Source organism: Chrysemys picta, chromosome 13 (genome assembly GCF_011386835.1).
Source record: "Chrysemys picta bellii isolate R12L10 chromosome 13, ASM1138683v2, whole genome shotgun sequence".
NCBI classification, from domain to species: domain Eukaryota; kingdom Metazoa; phylum Chordata; order Testudines; family Emydidae; genus Chrysemys; species Chrysemys picta.
This window is the reverse complement of record NC_088803.1, coordinates 14,060,106-14,078,059: the sequence shown is the minus strand read 5'-3', so window position 1 is coordinate 14,078,059 and position 17,954 is coordinate 14,060,106. Positions and strand designations below refer to the sequence as shown.

The following is a 17,954-nucleotide window of genomic DNA, read 5'->3' as shown; positions in this document are numbered from 1 at the left end:
TGCCTTCAGCCAGGTGGGGATCCTGTGGGGTGGGAACACAGCCTGGGGCTGCTCTCATCCCCTCACCCCACCCCACGGGCAGGTGGAGGGTCTGCCGCGGTCCCCGTCTGGATTCCATGCTGGCCTTGCTGGAGATGGAGGGGAGGGTGACCTGTGGAACTGCCCGGGGGCTACTCAGAACCCACACACCGGGCAGGTGGAGCGACCACGGCGACTCTGCACAGTTGCCCTCCTGACTCTTAGGATGGCCAGGCTAGGGCTCTGAGCCCCTCCACCTCCCTCTGGAGCCAAAGAGTTGCACTGGCAGCTGCAGGGAGTCTGCGTCCCTACACTGGCCCTAGGCGGGGTCTGGGAGGCAGGGACATGGGTTGGAGGCTGCTCGGGCCCTCTGCCCAGGGCAGGTGGAGGAACCCAGGCTCCCCACAGCTGCCAGCACAGCTCTCTGGCTCCGGCAGGGGGGCCTGCTTGGAGCCGCAGCCCGGCCATGGTAAGAGCTGGGTGGGCAGCTGTGGGGAGCTGCAATGGACCATCCACCTGCCCTGGATGGAGCCCAGAGCAGCCCCCGGCCCATGTCCCTGCCCCCAGGACCTCCACCCAGTGCATGTAGAGGGTCCGCACTGCAGCTCCTCACAGCTGACCACCCGGCTGCTACCATCAGAGCCTTGCACACGTAAAAAAATTGTATCTGAATCTGCGCTGCTATCTGCAAAAATAGTCCACGGATATCCGCGGATATAAAGCGGATACCTGCGGATTTGCAGGGCTCTACACATAATGTCTGTTTCTTTTGTTGATTTCATGTTCTCCTGTATATAAATGGAGTGTCCAGATGCCTTCAAGAGCTGTGAAAATATCACTCAACTGCCAGTGAAAAGCATCTATACAGACCTTACTCCTAATGATGAATAAATTTCTACATTTGCCCATCCAAATGTCAGCCAGCAAATAAAGAAATAAATCCAAATCCCTTCTGAAACTATGATTTCATCAGTATTGATGTTTTCCATGAAAAAATGTTGATGTCAATGGCAGTTTTCAATTTTCCATTTGATTTCATATAGACTCTTCTGAATCGAAATTAGGGGTTTCGCTATTTCAACTTTTCATATAAATTCAGGGTGAAAACAAATATTGGAATATTGGAATTTCACATTTTCCAGCCAGCTCTGCATTTAGTGCAATGGTCGTGGTGAGGAAAGTACTCACAAACATCAATAGAGGCTCCCCAGAGTATCTCTTAAAAGAGGCAGAAGAATTCCCACCTCTTCCCCAGGTCTCGCTATTTAGAGAAAAACATTCCCTTTTGTATTAAATTGTTCTGTGTAGTGCACTCTGCATAGAGCTCCACTACAGTGTGCTTTGGTTATTGGATTTAATTTTCTCTACTTCATTCCCTTTTAATGTGTGTGTATGTGTGTGTGTATGTGTGTGTGTGTTCAATTTCCAGGAGAATGGTTCTGTAGCGATGGCAGAGTTTCAGGTATCAGGAATGCTGACTCGCAGTGTAAACCCAGTCTCTTCACCCCATCATTCCCCTAATCATTCCCCATTTCCCCCTTAGTAGCTCACTATTATTTGATGCGTTGCTTTGAGAGCCACGTATTGAAGGTGCTAAGGGTATGCAAAATACAATATCTTTGTTATTGCTCATTTTTATTTCAACTCTGTCATTTCACTTTCATGCCCATTATTAGGAAGTTCCTTGTCAACAAGTAACCTTGAAGTAAAACATCTGTGGAAAACCTTCTAACATTCTAGGATCTTCATTCTTGTAAAATTCTTTATAGCAATGTCATAAGACAAAGATCTTCAACTGGTGCAAATAAGTATAGCTCTTTTTATACCCATGGAGCTGTTAAAATTTACACCAGCAAAGGTACTGGCCCTAGCTCTTCTTTTGTATGTTGAGAGAAACAAATGCATTTCAGATACTGTGATGATAAAGGATGGAATGATTGCAATTGTTCTCTAATATTTAGGGAAGAATAACATTTTTAGTACACAAAAGGCCAAAATCCCCCATTGTTTTCACCATTTATCGAGCTTCTCATTCTTCAAAGGGCTTCAAACCAATTGGATTCAGCAGCATCAGTTTATTCATGTGAGTAGTCCTCACTTTTGTGAGTTGTAAATGCAGTGGGAATACTTGCATTCATATAACAATTCTCATGATTAAGAGCCGAATGAGATCAGCATTTGCCCTCATTTGAGAAATTTTATTTGGTAAATGTGGCTAAAGAATAACATTCTCAGAGGAGAAAGAAAGAAAGAAAGAAAGAAAGAAAGAAAGAAAGAAAGAAAGAAAGAAAGAAAGATCCCTTTTTGATTTTTTATGTAGACTGAAAAAAATGTGTTCGAAGAGGAAAAATAGAACCTCAGATTCAGTCTCTTTCTTTGTCACCCCATACAGATGATCTATTCTGAGAGCAACCCAGGAGAGAACCAGACCATCTCTGATGTATTCATCCTGGTGGGGTTTTCAAACCTTAACAAGCTGCAAATCGTTCTGTTTCTGGTGCTTCTGGTCACCTACCTGGTAGCCCTGATGGGGAACTTGCTTGTTATCCTCCTTATAAAGCTAAACCCCTCACTCCACACCCCCATGTATTTCTTCCTGGTGAACCTTCATTCTTGGAAATCTGCTACACCACCAGTGTGGTCCCTCAGTTGCTGATTCACCTCCTGGTGGAGCAAAAGACCATCACCATTGCGGGCTGCGCTGCCCAGATGTATGTCATCACCATCATGGGCCTGACGGAATGCTGCCTCCTAGCAGTCATGGCGTATGACCGTTACGTGGCCATATGTCACCCTTTGAGCTACAAAACTATCATGAGTGGCCGGGCATGTGCACATCTTGTGGGTGCTTCATGGATCATTGGCATCTCAGTGGAAGTAGCTCAGATCACTTGGATCTTCAGCCTGCCTTTCTGTGGCTCCAACCGCATCCACCACTTCTTCTGTGACATCCTACCAGTGTTGAGGATGGCATGCACGGATACATCCAAAAATGAGATTATGGTCTTCACTGTGTCAGTTCTGTTAATCATAGGCCCTTTTTTATTGATAATCCTGTCTTACATCTGCATTATTTCCACCATCTTCATGCTGCCATCGGAGGAAGGAAGGCATAAAGCCTTCTCCACCTGCTCCTCCCACCTCATGGTGGTGACTTTGTTCTATGGAATGGCTCTTATCACTTACCTGGGGCTCAAATCCAGCTTTACCCTGGAGAGTGATCAAATGCTTTCACTCATGAACACAATTGTGGGACCAGTGTTGAACCTCATAATATACACTCTGAGGAACAAAGACGTGAAGGGAGCCTTTAGAAAAACAGTAGAGAAGAGCATCTTTTCACACAGCCAGAGAAAATAGGGAATGAAAAATAGAGTTAATTAAAACAGGGGGAATGAGGAAAATTCATAAACAATTTGTTGAATTACTCCTGATGACCCTCATTTTTTTAATTGAAATTTTGCCATTTGAAAAACTTTGACCTCTTGTAAACCTGTCGGGAAAATGGGAAAAGAAACTCATAAATGTTTTAAATATTTAAATTTTGATGAAAATTTGATAGAACCTATTAACAGGATTTAAACTTCACTGAAAAATCAAATGAGAAAATGTAGTCCAAGTAGTGTCTTGATTTTATATCTTCAAAATGTGAAATGTCAAAGCAAAAAATAAGCTCAAAATGAGAAACATTTCATGAAACACTGACCTTGGTTTGTGCAATTTTAACAATTTTCATCAAAATTTTAATACTTGAAAAATTCCAACCTGCTCTACAGAAAAGTATATTTAGGCTTCTCCTTTTCCTGGGTTGGATTTTTTTGGCCTGTCTCTTGATTGCATTTCCCCAGTGCTCCCTCTGGTCTAATTTTAAATAACATTCCTCAACACTTATGAATGGCTTCCTATGTTACACTCTGATGGATCTTTCAATGCCTAACATGATCAGGTCAAACAACAACTCGAGGAGCTGGCTACTGACTTCTATGGCATTTTGCACAGGTTCAGAGCCTATGCTAGCAGATCATGGTGCATACCATAGATTCATTGATTAAAAGGCCATGGGGAACCATTTTGATCATCTAGTTTGACATCCTGCTTAACGCAGGGCAGAGAATTTCAACCTGGTGATTCCTGAGTCAGAGAAGCACTGTACATGGTTTATATTACATATGTAAAATAATAGCTGTGTTATAAACTCATATAAGTGGTCCGATCAATGTATCACAATATTGCACCAAAAGCCTGTGTATATGGTACATCTTTGTATATCTATATGATAACATACATTTGTATATTCTTATAATGAGAAATACTACTCTGTTGGCTTGTCTACCTATATCACTTCCTACGTATAATAAATACCAAATTTAAAACCTCTATCCCTAGCTCAGCAATTACAGGACTATATGCCTTCTTTCCCTAAATATCCCTATAATGCATTTTTAAGATGCACTGGCTGGCTGTATGTCTTGGCTTTTATTATTTCTCTTTGATATAATTTGCTGATTTGTTTAAAATGATACTGTTAAGAAGATAAGCAATGTGTCATGTTGGAAGAAGTGAGAGTTACATACATGTAATGATAAACAAAAAAACTCCCTTTCTCTGAGAAACTTAGAAGCAGAGTGGCCTAGGGCAACATGTTCCAGAAACTAAAAATTCAGCAAGAACATTTTAGGCATTAGGTTATTAACACTTGTGCATGAATACTATATAGGCTCTGTAAAATTCAATGGATAATGTGTTGGATAAAGATTGGGGGCAATTGAGAATAGCAACATGTATGAGAACACATATGAAAATGAGCCCAATGCTGGAGAAATGCTAGCATTGGGCTCATTGGGCTAGTTGGATAGCCATTCACAGTCTTTGTTTAATCCTGATCTGATGGTGTCAAATTTGCAAATGAACTGAAGCTCAGTGGTTTCTCTTTGGACTGAGCTTCAGTTCATTTGCAAATTTAACACCATCAGATCAGGATTAAACAAAGACTGTGAATGGCTAGCCAACTACAAAAGCAGTTTCTCCTCCCTTGGTGTTCACACCTCAACTGCCAGCAGAGGACCTCTTCCTCCCTGATTGAACTAACCTCGTTATCTGCAGACTGATTCTTGCCTGCATATTTATACCTTCCTCTGGAAATTTCCATTACATGCGTCTGACGAAGTGGGTATTCACCCACGAAAGCTTATGCTCCAATACATCTGGTAGTCTTAAAGGTGCCACAGGACTCTCTGATGCTTTTTACAGATCCAGACTAACACGGCTACCCCTCTGTACTTAACTCTTTGGGTTGTTTTGCAAGGGGTAGTGTAAGTATAGGGATGCTCAGCTCCTTCTGTATTATGGCTAACGGCCGTGCTGGGATGGAGTGTTTGTGAATTTCCTAACTGTGTTAATAAATCCATTTTCCATATAATGTAATCTCCTAAGTGTGAGTGTTGCAACCATGCACATGGGGGTTCCCAACTGAACAGTGATTCTGATAATACTGGGCCTGATCTTGGGACAAGAACCTACCAAGTTTCAGAATGATGAATAGGGGAAGTAAACTGGTAATATGATCAAGATACATTCAATAGATCAGACAACAGATTGTTGTCCACAGATGGAGAGAATGAGCCCTGCTCAGCATGTGTGTGTGTGAGAGTCTGTGTGTGTGTGTGAGAGAGAGAGAGAGAGAGAGAGAGAGACTGTTTCTACCTGCTTGGGGTAATGAGCCATCCTCAGTTTGTATGTGCGTGCACATGTGAGTGAGTGAGTGACTGTCCCCCCCACAGGAGGAAATGAGCCATGCTCAATGTGTGTGTATGTGCCACTGCTGCCCCCTCCACTTGTAAACAGCCCCATAGACTCATTCATGGCCACGGTGGTCAGGAAAGATCTTTCATTTACAGCTCATCCAAAAGATATAACATCCACCAGAAACAGTGTCCCCTTCCACTGTGATGAGTTGCTGAGGGTCAGCACCAACTTTAAGGGGAGAGCATCCCCTGCTAATCCACCCTACCCACCCTCTGCAGCAGAGGTCTCCCAAGCACCATGCTGGGGCACTGTGCTAAGCAGCCATTCTGATGGGAGATGGTCCGCAGCTGAGCCCCTCACCTTGCTCCTTGCGGCACAGGGCCACGTGGTGCCCTGCTGAAGCACAAGGGGTCAGCATGGACCAAGAGACAGCCGAGCCCCACCAGGTGAGACCCCACCCAGCTCTTTGCAGCATGTCATCCCTTGGAGCTGGTCTGGAGCATGGGGGTTACACTGACCCACAGAGGAGAATGTCCCTTAATGAGTCCTCCACCCTATTCCCTGCTGTACAGCACCCCTTACTGCTGAACTGGGACGTTGGGATCAATGAAGCTGAGAACATCCCACAGAGCCCTCCAGGCCCATCCCTATAGATCAGCGCCCACTGGTGCTACACTGGGGCATTGCTTCCAGCACTGACTAAGGGGGAAGTGTGCCTCAAACTGAGAATCCCACCACAGTCCCAATAGCACAGCCTCCTTCTTCCATGCTGGAGTAATGGGGTCAACACTGTCTTAGAATTGAGAGTGCTCCCAGCTGAGCTCATCACCCCACTCCCTGAAGCGCACTACCCCCAGCACCTCTCAGCTTCCACACAGAGTTTATTCTAATGCTCCTGGGAACTAGCCCTGATTCTGGTCCCACTGCAAACTTACTGGAGTAAAAGGGAATAGTCCCACTGACTTCGATGGGCTTTGGATCTGGTCCTCTAGGAGGGAAATGGGCCCTGTGATTGGGACAGTGGAGTCTAAGACTGAGGACTCCTGGGTTCTGTTCCCAGCTCTGGGAGGGGAGTGGGGCCTAAAGTTTAGAGCAGTTGGGACTGGGAGTCTGAGCTCCTGGGTTCTAATCGTGGTTCTGAGACAAGAATGGGGCACACAATCTGAACATCGGGGAACCGGAGTCATGAGCCTTGGGCATTGTACCTTAGTCAACCCCGACTCTGTGTTGTGTTGCTTTGGACAAATCATTCCTTCTTCTAGACAAAATTTTATCACACAATTTACCACAGTTAGTAAATCCTAGTATGATTTTCATCTAGAAAATACACACGATGATGATGATTGATGATACAACTTTCTACAAAATGACTTCCCTAGTGAATTTTGTTTTGTTGCAGGTTGAGGCAGTATTGTTCTTCCTTTGAAGAATATTACAAGAAATTTCCTTTAGGGAGTAGGTCCCAGAAGCCAGTGAATGAAATAAAAACACCTCTCTTTCCTTCAACACACTTAGCGTCTGCAGCTGGGAGAGGGAACTACTCTTCTTAAACAAGGTAGGCTATTGATGAATGACTTAAGCCCCCAACCATTCTCCCACTGAAGTCCATTTTGTTGTGCCCCAGTCTGCAATGGGACCAGGATTAAGTCATTGGTTTCTTCATTTGAATTTTCCATACAGTGGCAGAGAATCTTAGAGTGGTGTTTCTGAGCACCTGGGTTGTGTCTGTATTCATATCTATCTATCTATCTATCTATCTATGGATGTGTGTGTGAAACACTATACCCCATATTCTTCATAGAAATAATGTTATAATATGGTTATAGCATATCTAAGATGTATATTATGCAAGATGGGTCTTGTGAAAGATCATTGGAAAGTTTATGATCTGCTGAATATGATTATCCTATTTATATGCATGTATCATTACTGTATTTGAATTTAGGACTATTGACTATGTAACAATTACAAGGTGGTTTACACCTGGAAAACGCCCACCACACAGAATGAAATCAGTCTGGATTGGCCATTGGGGAGAACAATAGGACTTTGAAGATGCTAATCTCCCACCTTCCTGAGAAGCTTCCTGGGATGCCACAAAAATAAATAAATAAATAAAAATAATTACCCTCTTTGCGAAATCTTATTTTGGTAAACATTGTTATAGAATAGAATAACATTCCTGAGGGGAAAACAAAAGAAACGCAGAAAGGAGAAAAGATCCCTTTTTTAATTTCCATGGAGACAGACAAAAAATGTGTTCAAAGAAGAAGAATAGAACCCCCGATGCTGGAAACTGGTATACCTCCATTGCTGGTATAAACTGATGTAGCTCATTTAGAGTCAATTCATCAGACCCCCGTCTGTTGCAAATCAGCTGTAGTTCCACTGGTGTCAAAGTGGTCGGCTCTCCAGCTGACCTATATTGGCACAGCTTGATTGACATCAATGTGGCTACACCAGCTTATGCCTCATGATGATTGGGTCCAGTTATATATTTCTATATAGAATTGCAGCAGGTTTTAGTCTGAAGCATCCCAACAGAAAGGAAACCAGTATGAATTGTTTGATTCACATCCACATGTTTAGTATTCCTCAGATTCAGTCTCTTTCTTTGCCACTCTTACAGACGACCTATTCAGAGAGTGACCCTGGAGAGAACCAGACCATCTCTGATGTATTCATCCTGGTGGGGTTTTCAAACCTTAACAAGCTGCAAATCATTCTGTTTCTGGTGCTTCTGGTCACGTACCTGGTCGCCCTGATGGGGAACCTGCTTGTTATCCTCCTTATAAAGCTAAACCCCTCACTCCACACCCCCATGTATTTCTTTCTGGTGAACCTGTCATTCTTGAAAATATGCTACACCAGCAGTGTGGTCTCTCAGCTGCTGGTTCACCTCTTGGTGGACCAAAAGACCATCACCATCGCGGGCTGCACTGCCCAGATGTACATCATCTCCATCATGGGCCTGACGTGAATGCTGCCTCTTAGCAGCCATGTCGTACGACCGCTACATCGCCATATGTCACCCCCTGCACTACAGAACTATCATGAGTGGCCAGACATGTGCACAGCTCATGGGTACTTCATGGATCATCGGCATCTCAGTGGAAGTAGTTCAGACCACTTGGATCTTCAGTCTGCCCTTCTGTGGCTCCAACCGCATCCACCACTTCTTCTGTGACATCCCACCAGTGTTGAAGATGGCATGCAAGGACATATCCAAAAATATGATTATGGTCTTGACTGTGTCAGTTTTGTTCATTATGGGCCCTTTTTTGTTGATAGCCCTGTCCTACATCTGCATTATCTCCACCATCCTCAAGCTGCCGACGGCAGAGGGAAGGCATAAAGCCTTCTCCACCTGCTCCTCCCATCTCAGGGTGGTGACTTTGTTCTACGGAATGGACCTTTTTACCTACCTGAGGCCCAAGTCTATCTCCACCCCAAAGAGTGATCAAATGATTTCCCTCGTGATCACAGTTGCAGCACCTGTATTGAATCCCATAATATACACTCTGAGGAACAAAGACGTGAAGGGAGCCTTTAGGAAAACAGTAGAGAGGAGCATCTTTTCACACAATCGGCGAAAACAGAGAATGAAAATTAGACTTACTTAAAACAGGGGGAATGAGGGAAATAAATATATGTTTTGTTGAATTACTGCCGATGACCCTCACTTTTTAATTGAAATGTTGCCATTTGAAAAAATTGGACTTGTAAACCTATCAGGAGAATGGGAAGAGAAACTTGTGTTACCAAAAAACCCCAAATTTTAAATATCTTCAATATCTGGAATGTCAAAGAAAAAAGAAGCTTAAAATGGAAATCCTTTCATAAAATGTTCACCTTGGTTTTTGCAAATTTTACAATTTTCACCAAAATTTTAATGATGGAAAAATCCAAACCATCTCTACAGACAACTCCATTTAGGCTTTTCCTTTTCCTGCTCTGTCGGTCCATTGCAGCATTTTAGGATTTGGGTTGGGTTGGGCTGAGTTTTCTTTTGCTGTCTAATGGATTTCCCCGGTGCTCCCTGTTGCCTAATTTTAAATAATATTTCTCAGCACTTATGAACAGTTTCCTATGTAAGACTCTGATGGATCTTTCAATGCCTAACCTGATCAGATCACACAACAACTCTTGAAGCTGGCTCTTGAATTCCATGGCATTTTGCACAGGTTCAGCAGTCTATGCTAACAGATCATGGCGTATATCATAGATTCATTGATTAAAAGGCCATAAGGGACCAATGCTGATCATCTAGTCTGACATTCTGCTTAACGCAGGGCAGAGAGTTTCACCTGGTGATTCCCGAGTCAAAGAAGCACTCTACATCAAGAAAATTGTAGATATTAGATGATTAACATTTGTTCATAATTAATGAACAGGTTATGTAAAATTCAATGGATAATGTGTTGACTAAAGAATGGAGGAAAATTAAGCAATAGAAAATGTGCAAATGTATGAAAATATGTATAAAATATGTAAAATTATGTATATATATACAAAAACATATGTACATATGTAAAAATATGTATAAAATACATATGTAAAATACATAAAAAATAAGAAAATACATATAAAAATGGGCTGGAGAAATGCTGGATCAGAAATTGACGAATGAAACCGAAGGACCCGAACAGGAGATCCAGGCAGGTGAGGAGGACTGACGTCATGGAGGAAGGAAGGACTTTTCAGTGCCCCAGAATGTCTTAACTTGGGAACATTCACTTATTCTGTCTTCTCTGTTATTACTTGTGAGGCAGAAATGTATGTCCAGACACTATAAGTAAGATTAATTCTGTTTTAAATTGTATTAAATAAAGGCAAAACTGATTAAGCCTAAATTGGATGGACATGTGACTCGGTTTCCCACTCTACACTCCCAACAATGTACACAATTTGATAAAGAATGTAAAGCCCACATAAATGCTCTCATCTCTGCTTTGTTAATTAATTTAGCAAAGGTGTGGCCCTTATACAATAATAATCAGAGAAACAAGCCGTGTCCTGTCAGCGAACACATGTATTAAGTTAGTATACACCCCATTATGTGAATACACGGCAGTTCTACAAACTGAATTAGCGTATGTTCTTCCCAGTGTTCTGTGCACTCATGCTAACCTACACCTCACACTAACAAGCAACAGTATAACTTAGTATTTAACATAAGCAGATAAGAAATTTGTAAAAGTCAAGATACATTAATTCAGTAATGATCAGTGATCTCTCTCCTGCCATCCATCTCCACCCTCTGACAAACAGAAGCTAGGGACACCACTCCTTAACCATCTGGGCTAATAGCCATTAACGGACTTAGCCTCCATGAATGTATCCAGTTCTCTTTTAAACCCTGTTACAGTCCTAGCTTTCACAACCTCCTCAGGCAAGGAGTTTCACAGATTGACTGTGCGCTGTGTAAAAACAACTTCCTTTTATTTGTTTTAAACCTGCTGCCCATTAATTTCGTTTGGTGGCCCCTAGTTCTTATATTATGGAACAAGTAAATAACTTTTCCTTATTCACTTTCTCCACACCACTCATGATTTTATATACCTCTATCATATCCCCCTTAGTCTCCTCTTTTCCAAGCTGAAAAGTCCTAGCATCTTTAATCTCTCCTCATATGTGACCCGTTCCAAACCCCTAATCATTTTAGTTGCCCTTCTCTGAACCTCTGTACGCAGTATTCAAGATGTGGGCATGCCATGGATTTATATAAGGGCAATAAGATATCCTCTGTCTTATTCTCTATCCCTTTTTTAATGATTTCTAACACCCTGTTTGCTTTTTTGACTGCCGCTGCACACTGCATGGACGCCTTCAGAGAACTATCCATGATGACTCCAAGATCTTTCTCCTGATTAGTTGTAGCTAAATTAGCCCCCATCATATTGTATGTATAGTTGGGGTTATTTTTTCCAATGTGTATTACTTTATATTTATCCACATTAAATTTCATTTGCCATTTTGCTACCCAATCACTTAGTTTTGTGAGATCTTTTTGAAGTTCTTCACAATCTGCTTTGGTCTTAACTCTCTTGAGTAGTTTAGTATCATCTGCAAACTTTGCCACCTCACTGTCAGGGGTGGCTCCAGGCACCAGCACAGCAAGCACCTGCCTGGGGCGGCAAGCTACGGGGTGCGGCCTGCCGGTCGCCCTGAGGGTGGCAGTCAGGCTACCTTCAGAGGCATGCCTGCGGGAGGTCCCCCAGTCCCAAGAGGCGCCCCTGCTCTTACACACCCCAAATACTCTGTCCAGCACCTCCCAAATGCCATCTCCCAGTACACACACACACCCCCAGCACCCCTAAATACCCCCTTCAGCTCACCCCCCCACCCCCCCGCAGCAGTGTCCTCTATTAGGGAACTTGAAATACAGGTGTGGTCACCCCAGATACAGTTGAATTTTAAAGGCAGATGTTTCTGTTCTCCCTCACAGTGTGACCACACTGGGGCCAGGCTCTGGAAGTCTCAGTGAGCTACAATCCCAGCTGGATGCACAAAGGGCAATTCCAGGAGGGCGGGGTGATTCCCTGCACAGCCTGGGCAGAGGCAGCGTTGCCCTTTTCTCTCCCCTCATTCCGAAGGCTTGCCCCGGACCTGTGTCACAAGGTTGTGGGAGTTGGGTACACGCTGGGAAAAGCCCCGAGGGCCCCCACTCAGGCTGGTTCAGAGAGGTCAGCAGAGCCCGAAGGCCTCCAGCCTGGCTCTCTCTCTCCTTCCCCTTTCCACCTAATACCTTGTGTATCCCGTTGCGGCTGGGCTGAATCTTGCCCCAGGGGGCCCAGCCGAGGGACACCCCATCTCTCTCTCGCTGTACCGGAGTCTCTCCCGGAGTCAGGGTCACCGTCCACTGATGGAAGAGGTGCCTGGTGGTTGAGGGGTCAGTCCACCAGCTACCTCATCCCTGGAGCGCAGGGTCTCTCCTCTGACCCACACGGAGGGAGCCCTCATTGCTCAGTGTATAACAGGGGGGTCTCTTAGCCTCCTGTACAACACGAGCAAGAGCCTTGTGTCCAGCAAGTATAAATGTGAGTGGTTCCCCCCCGGGCTTTGTCTGTGGGTCCGGAAGCCCGGGAGGGCACCGCCCCTCACTCCCAGGCTGGGGTGGCCGCATGGCCGGAGAGAGACTGCTGTCTAGCCCTGTCCACATGGGGGGCAGAGAGGGGGACACAGGGGCACACACCAAAGCTCCTCACCTATGATATAGGAGCAAAAGCCCCATGGACTCTCATCCTCTGTTTTACAATTGTACTTCTTTTTCTTTCTTTTTGTGTGTGTGTTTTTTTGTAATAGTTATATTTTTACCTTTTTAATATATTTTACGTGTATTTCCTTTTTGATTTTATTGTTGTTTATATATATTTTAAGTTTCATTTTATTTTATTTCCCCTTTTATGGTTTTTATGTATTTTACAATTCTTTTATTTTTCAGTTTTTATTATTTTACTTTTTATAAGTCTGTTAATATTTTTGTATTTTATTCATTATTACTATTTTAAATATATTTTGCACTTTTTATAAATGTATTATTTTTTCTATTTTTTATTCTACTTTATGTGAATCGTATACTCTGTTGTCCAGTCATTTCGGCTCCTATCTTCTTTCACTCCAGTGAGGATCTTCAGCCTCTCCAACCCATCATGGTAGTCATGCGCCGCCCCAGCCGAGTCTCTTTGTCCCCTGACTCCAGCCAGACCCTCCACCACCACCATTCCGACTGGAGGTAATTCAGCGGCGGGTCCCTCAGTCCCTCTCGGAGCGAAGGACCTGCCACCGAATTACCACTGAAGAGTGGAATGGGTGCGATCGCGCCGCTGCGGCTTTTTTTTTTTTTTTTTTTTTTTGCCACTTGGGGCGGCAGAAAACCTGGAGCCGGCCCTGGAAGAGATTATCTCGTGTTTTTTCAAAGACACAAACTACAGCACTAGCTCCGTAGGGAAATGTTATTAGGCGACAGTTACAGGCCGTTCCATCATCGATGTTGCTCTGCATGAAATGTCTATTCGGGGCCTAGCGGGAAAAGGTTCTGCTCCCGCAGGTGAATTATTTGTGGCTTTATTCTCCAGACACTTATCAAGCCATTGGTTCTAATTTACAGCAACATTTGAAACCTGCAACTCCCACTGAAGTCAATGAGACCTCAGCCCCTTTGCAAATCAAGCCCACTCTGAACAATGATGAATGGAAAATGATCAAGGACCATACCAGGTCCAAGCACATCTCCTGACCTTGGCCACCTTCTCGAGCATAGGGCGGGCAGTATATTAGCTGTAACAAATAGTTACACTGTTGGAGTAATTAATTCCCTTAGTATTAATTAATTTTCCTCACTGCTCTGAGGCTCAGGATTGGCTCTGACAGAAGGGAAATACACTGCTCTGTACGAACAAGAAAGCGTAAAGCTGCAGGAGCTGAAAAAGCAAAGTCTTTGACATCATTTCTGACCATTGCCTGACCCTCCAGCAGCCCCACACTCTGGTGCCCCTGGTGCCCATTATACAGTATAGACACCCCCTTTAAAAAAACTTTTGTAGTGATAATCAAGATGGCCCATTTAAGACAGTTTGACAAGAGGGTGTGAGGATACTTAACATTGGGAAATAGATTCAATGTGTGTAATGGTGTGTAAGGTTTTTTTTCTCTTGCTGACAATAGCCCATCTTAATTAATTAGCCTCTTAGAGTTGGGAAGGGAACTCCCACCTTTTCATGTTCTCTGTATGTATATATCTCTCCTCACTATATGTTCCATTCTATGGATCTGATGAAGTGGGGTGTAGCCCATGAAAGCTTATGCTCAAATAAATTTGTTAGTCTCTAAGGTGCCACAAGTACTCCTGTTCTTTTTGCGGATACAGACTAACACGGCTGCTACTCTGAAACTAATTAGGCTTGTGTAACTGCCAGGGATTCATATCGTGGGGTATATACTAAGCTAACAGGTATGTGTTCGCTAACAGGCCACTGCTGGTTGCTCTGATTACACTGGTCTACAATTTTTGAGAAGTCGTTTGCTTCAGAGATAAAATGTGCTATTTATTATGTATTTTGATGTGCTGAATTCAAATATGACCATTAAAACAACTGGCTACTGTTTCTAAGATATTTACGTTTTTACATTTTATGTCTATGTATATTGTGTAGATAGTAGAGTTTTAATCATAAATTGTAAACCTAGGTCTTTTCATGTGTTTATGGTTGCTTTACATGATAATATGTCACCTGTCCTGTTTATGTAACACTTTAAAATCAGCAAAAGGGTTATATAAATAAAATTTATTATGAAACAAAAGGCAAAAAACGTTTATGTACATAGTTTAGTCCTATTCAGTGTCTACTCGGAGCTTCTTGGCTTGTCTCTTGTATTCATTAAATGGAGCATCTCTTGTTACTGTCCAGCAATAGTCTGCAAGCATTAATGGGCTCCATTTGCCCTGATAACGTTTCTCCATTGTTGCAATGTCCTGGTGAATTCTCTCGCCGTGCTCGTCACTCACTGCTCTGCAGTTCGGTGGAAAAAAATCTAGATGAGGGTGCAAAAAATGTATCTTTAGTGACATGTTGCAACCGAGGCTTTTGTATGCCTTGAGGAGGTTTTCCACCAACAACCTGTACTTGTCTGCCTTGTTGTTTCTGAGAAAATTTATTGCCACTAACTGGAAGGCTTTCCATGCCGTCTTTTTCTTGCCACGCAGTGCATGGTCAAATGCATCATCTCGAAGAAGTTCACGAATCTGAGGACCAACAAAGACACCTTCCTTTATCTTAGCTTCACTTAACCTTGGAAATTTTCTATGGAGGTACTTGAAAGCTGCTTGTGTTTTGTCAATGGCCTTGACAAAATTCTTCATCAGACCCAGTTTGATGTGTAAGGGTGGTAACAAAATCTTCCTTGATTCAACAAGTGGTGGATGCTGAACACTTTTCCTCCCAGGCTCAAACGACTGTCGGAGTGGCCAATCTTTCTTGATGTAGTGGGAATCTCTTGCACGACTATCCCATTTGCAGAGAAAACAGCAGTTTTTTGTGTATCCAGTCTGCAGACCAAGCAAGAGAGCAACAACCTTCAAATCGCCACAAAGCTGCCACTGATGTTGGTCATAGTTTATGCACCTCAAAAGTTGTTTCATGTTGTCATAGGTTTCCTTCATATGGACTGCTTGACCAACTGGAATTGATGGCAAAACATTACCATTATGCAGTAAAACAGCTTTAAGACTCGTCTTCGAGGAATCAATGAACAGTCTCCACTCATCTGGATCGTGAACGATGTTGAGGGCTGCCATCACACCATTGATGTTGTTGCAGGCTACAGGATCACCTTCCATGAAGAAGAATGGGACAAGAGGCTTTTGACGGTCACGGAACATGGAAACCCTAACATCACCTGCCAGGAGATTCCACTGCTGTAGTCTGGAGCCCAACAGCTCTGTCTTACTCTTGGGTAGTTCCAAATCCCTGACAAGGTCATTCAGTTTACCTTGTGTTATGAGGTGTGGTTCAGAGGAGGAGGATGGGAGAAAATGTGGGTCTTGTGACATTGATGGTTAAGGACCAGAAAGTTTCATCCTCTTCCTTATCCTCGTCTGACTCAAGTGAGAATGATTGTGGTGCATCAGGAACCGGCAGTCCTTCTCCGTGGGGTACTGGGCGTATAGCTGATGGAATGTTTGGATAATGCACAGTCCACTTTTTCTTCTTTGACACACCTTTCCCATCTGGAGGCACCATGCAGAAGTAACAATTGCTGGTATGATCTGTTGGCTCTCTCCAAATCATTGGCAATGCAAAAGGCATAGATTTCCTTTTCCTGTTCAACCACTGGAGAAGATTTGTTGCACAAGTGTTGCAGCATTTGTGTGGGGCCCACCTCTTGTCCTGATCTCCAATTTTGCAGCCAAAATAAAGGGGTTAGGCTTTCTTAACCATAGTGGTTATACTGTGCTTTTGTGATGCAAAAGTCACTTCACCACAAACATAGCAGAAGTTATCTGCACTGTTCACACAAGTACGAGGCATCTCTGCTCACTTTGGCTAAACAGAAATGTGTCCCTTTGCAAAATCAAACACTGACAAATAAGAGAGCACGACACTGTATGATTTCTAGAGCTGATATAGGGCAATTTGTTCAGCAGAGTGATGTAAGCTTCATTATGATTGCATCATCCATGACTTCTAGGAATAACATGATGCAATTCATATCATGTATGACGCAATACCAGCTTCAGATTGCATCATTCATTGTTTTGCCTAAAAAGCAAGTACTGTCCAAACCCAGTCATAGATTTATTCATAGATCCAGTCAAAGATGTATTTTAGTCATTTCTGGTTTAAATTGAGATCCCTTCCCTTTATAACTCACTTATCCTCCGCCATTCCCAAGTCAAGGGTCGTATATACTGACCCAATAGCATATCTTGAAAACTAGAGCCAATCAACAATTTTAAGCATCATTTTCGTTCTCAGTGACCCAGAATTATTACAGCTTGACTACATTTATTTCAGAAGCATTTTGGCTGTAGAGCAATGTACAATAGCACCACCTAGAGGCCACAGTGTGACAAGCAATGTACAGACACAGTTCTTGTCCTAAGGGGTTTATATATAGGTCACAGTGAACAAGATGCCTGAGTGTCAGCCCCATGCCCTGGCCATTAGAACTACACCATCCCTGTTCCCAGTGGCCCATTACCAGGGCTGGCTCCAGGCACCAGCCGAGCAAGCTGGTGCTTGGGGCGGCAGATTGAACGAGGCGGCATTTGGCCCAATCCTAGGGCGGCACAGACGCTTTTTCTTTTTTTGTTCTGCCCCGGCCTCCCGGTAGGAAGCCCGGCAGGGCAGTCCTCATCCTTCCCTCCCCGCCGACCGGAGCGGAGCCCTCCCGGCTGCACAGCACAGCTGGGCACTATACAAATATATAATAGGACATGGCCTATAATGACATGCATTACAGTAGTGTCTAGAAGCCCCAGTTGAGAACAGGACCCTATTGTGTTGGAGAATCACATAGGAAAAGACAATCTCTATCCCATATTTTTATCAATCTAAATAGACAAAATAGACAAAGATTGAGAGGGGAAGTGAGGTGCAGAGAGAGGAAGTGACTGGCCCAAGGTCACACAGCAGATCTGTGACAGAACCAGAACCCAGGAGTAGAACCTAGGTCTTCTGGATTCTACT

General features: G+C 43.5%; 2 pseudogenes; both read left to right on the top strand.

Moving 5' to 3' along the window:
* LOC135975143 (paired amphipathic helix protein Sin3a-like) overlaps positions 1-17,954 on the top strand; it is a 365,185-nt pseudogene that overhangs the window by 11,158 nt on the left and 336,073 nt on the right.
* On the top strand, positions 2,411-3,378 carry LOC135975449 (olfactory receptor 10A4-like; annotated as a pseudogene).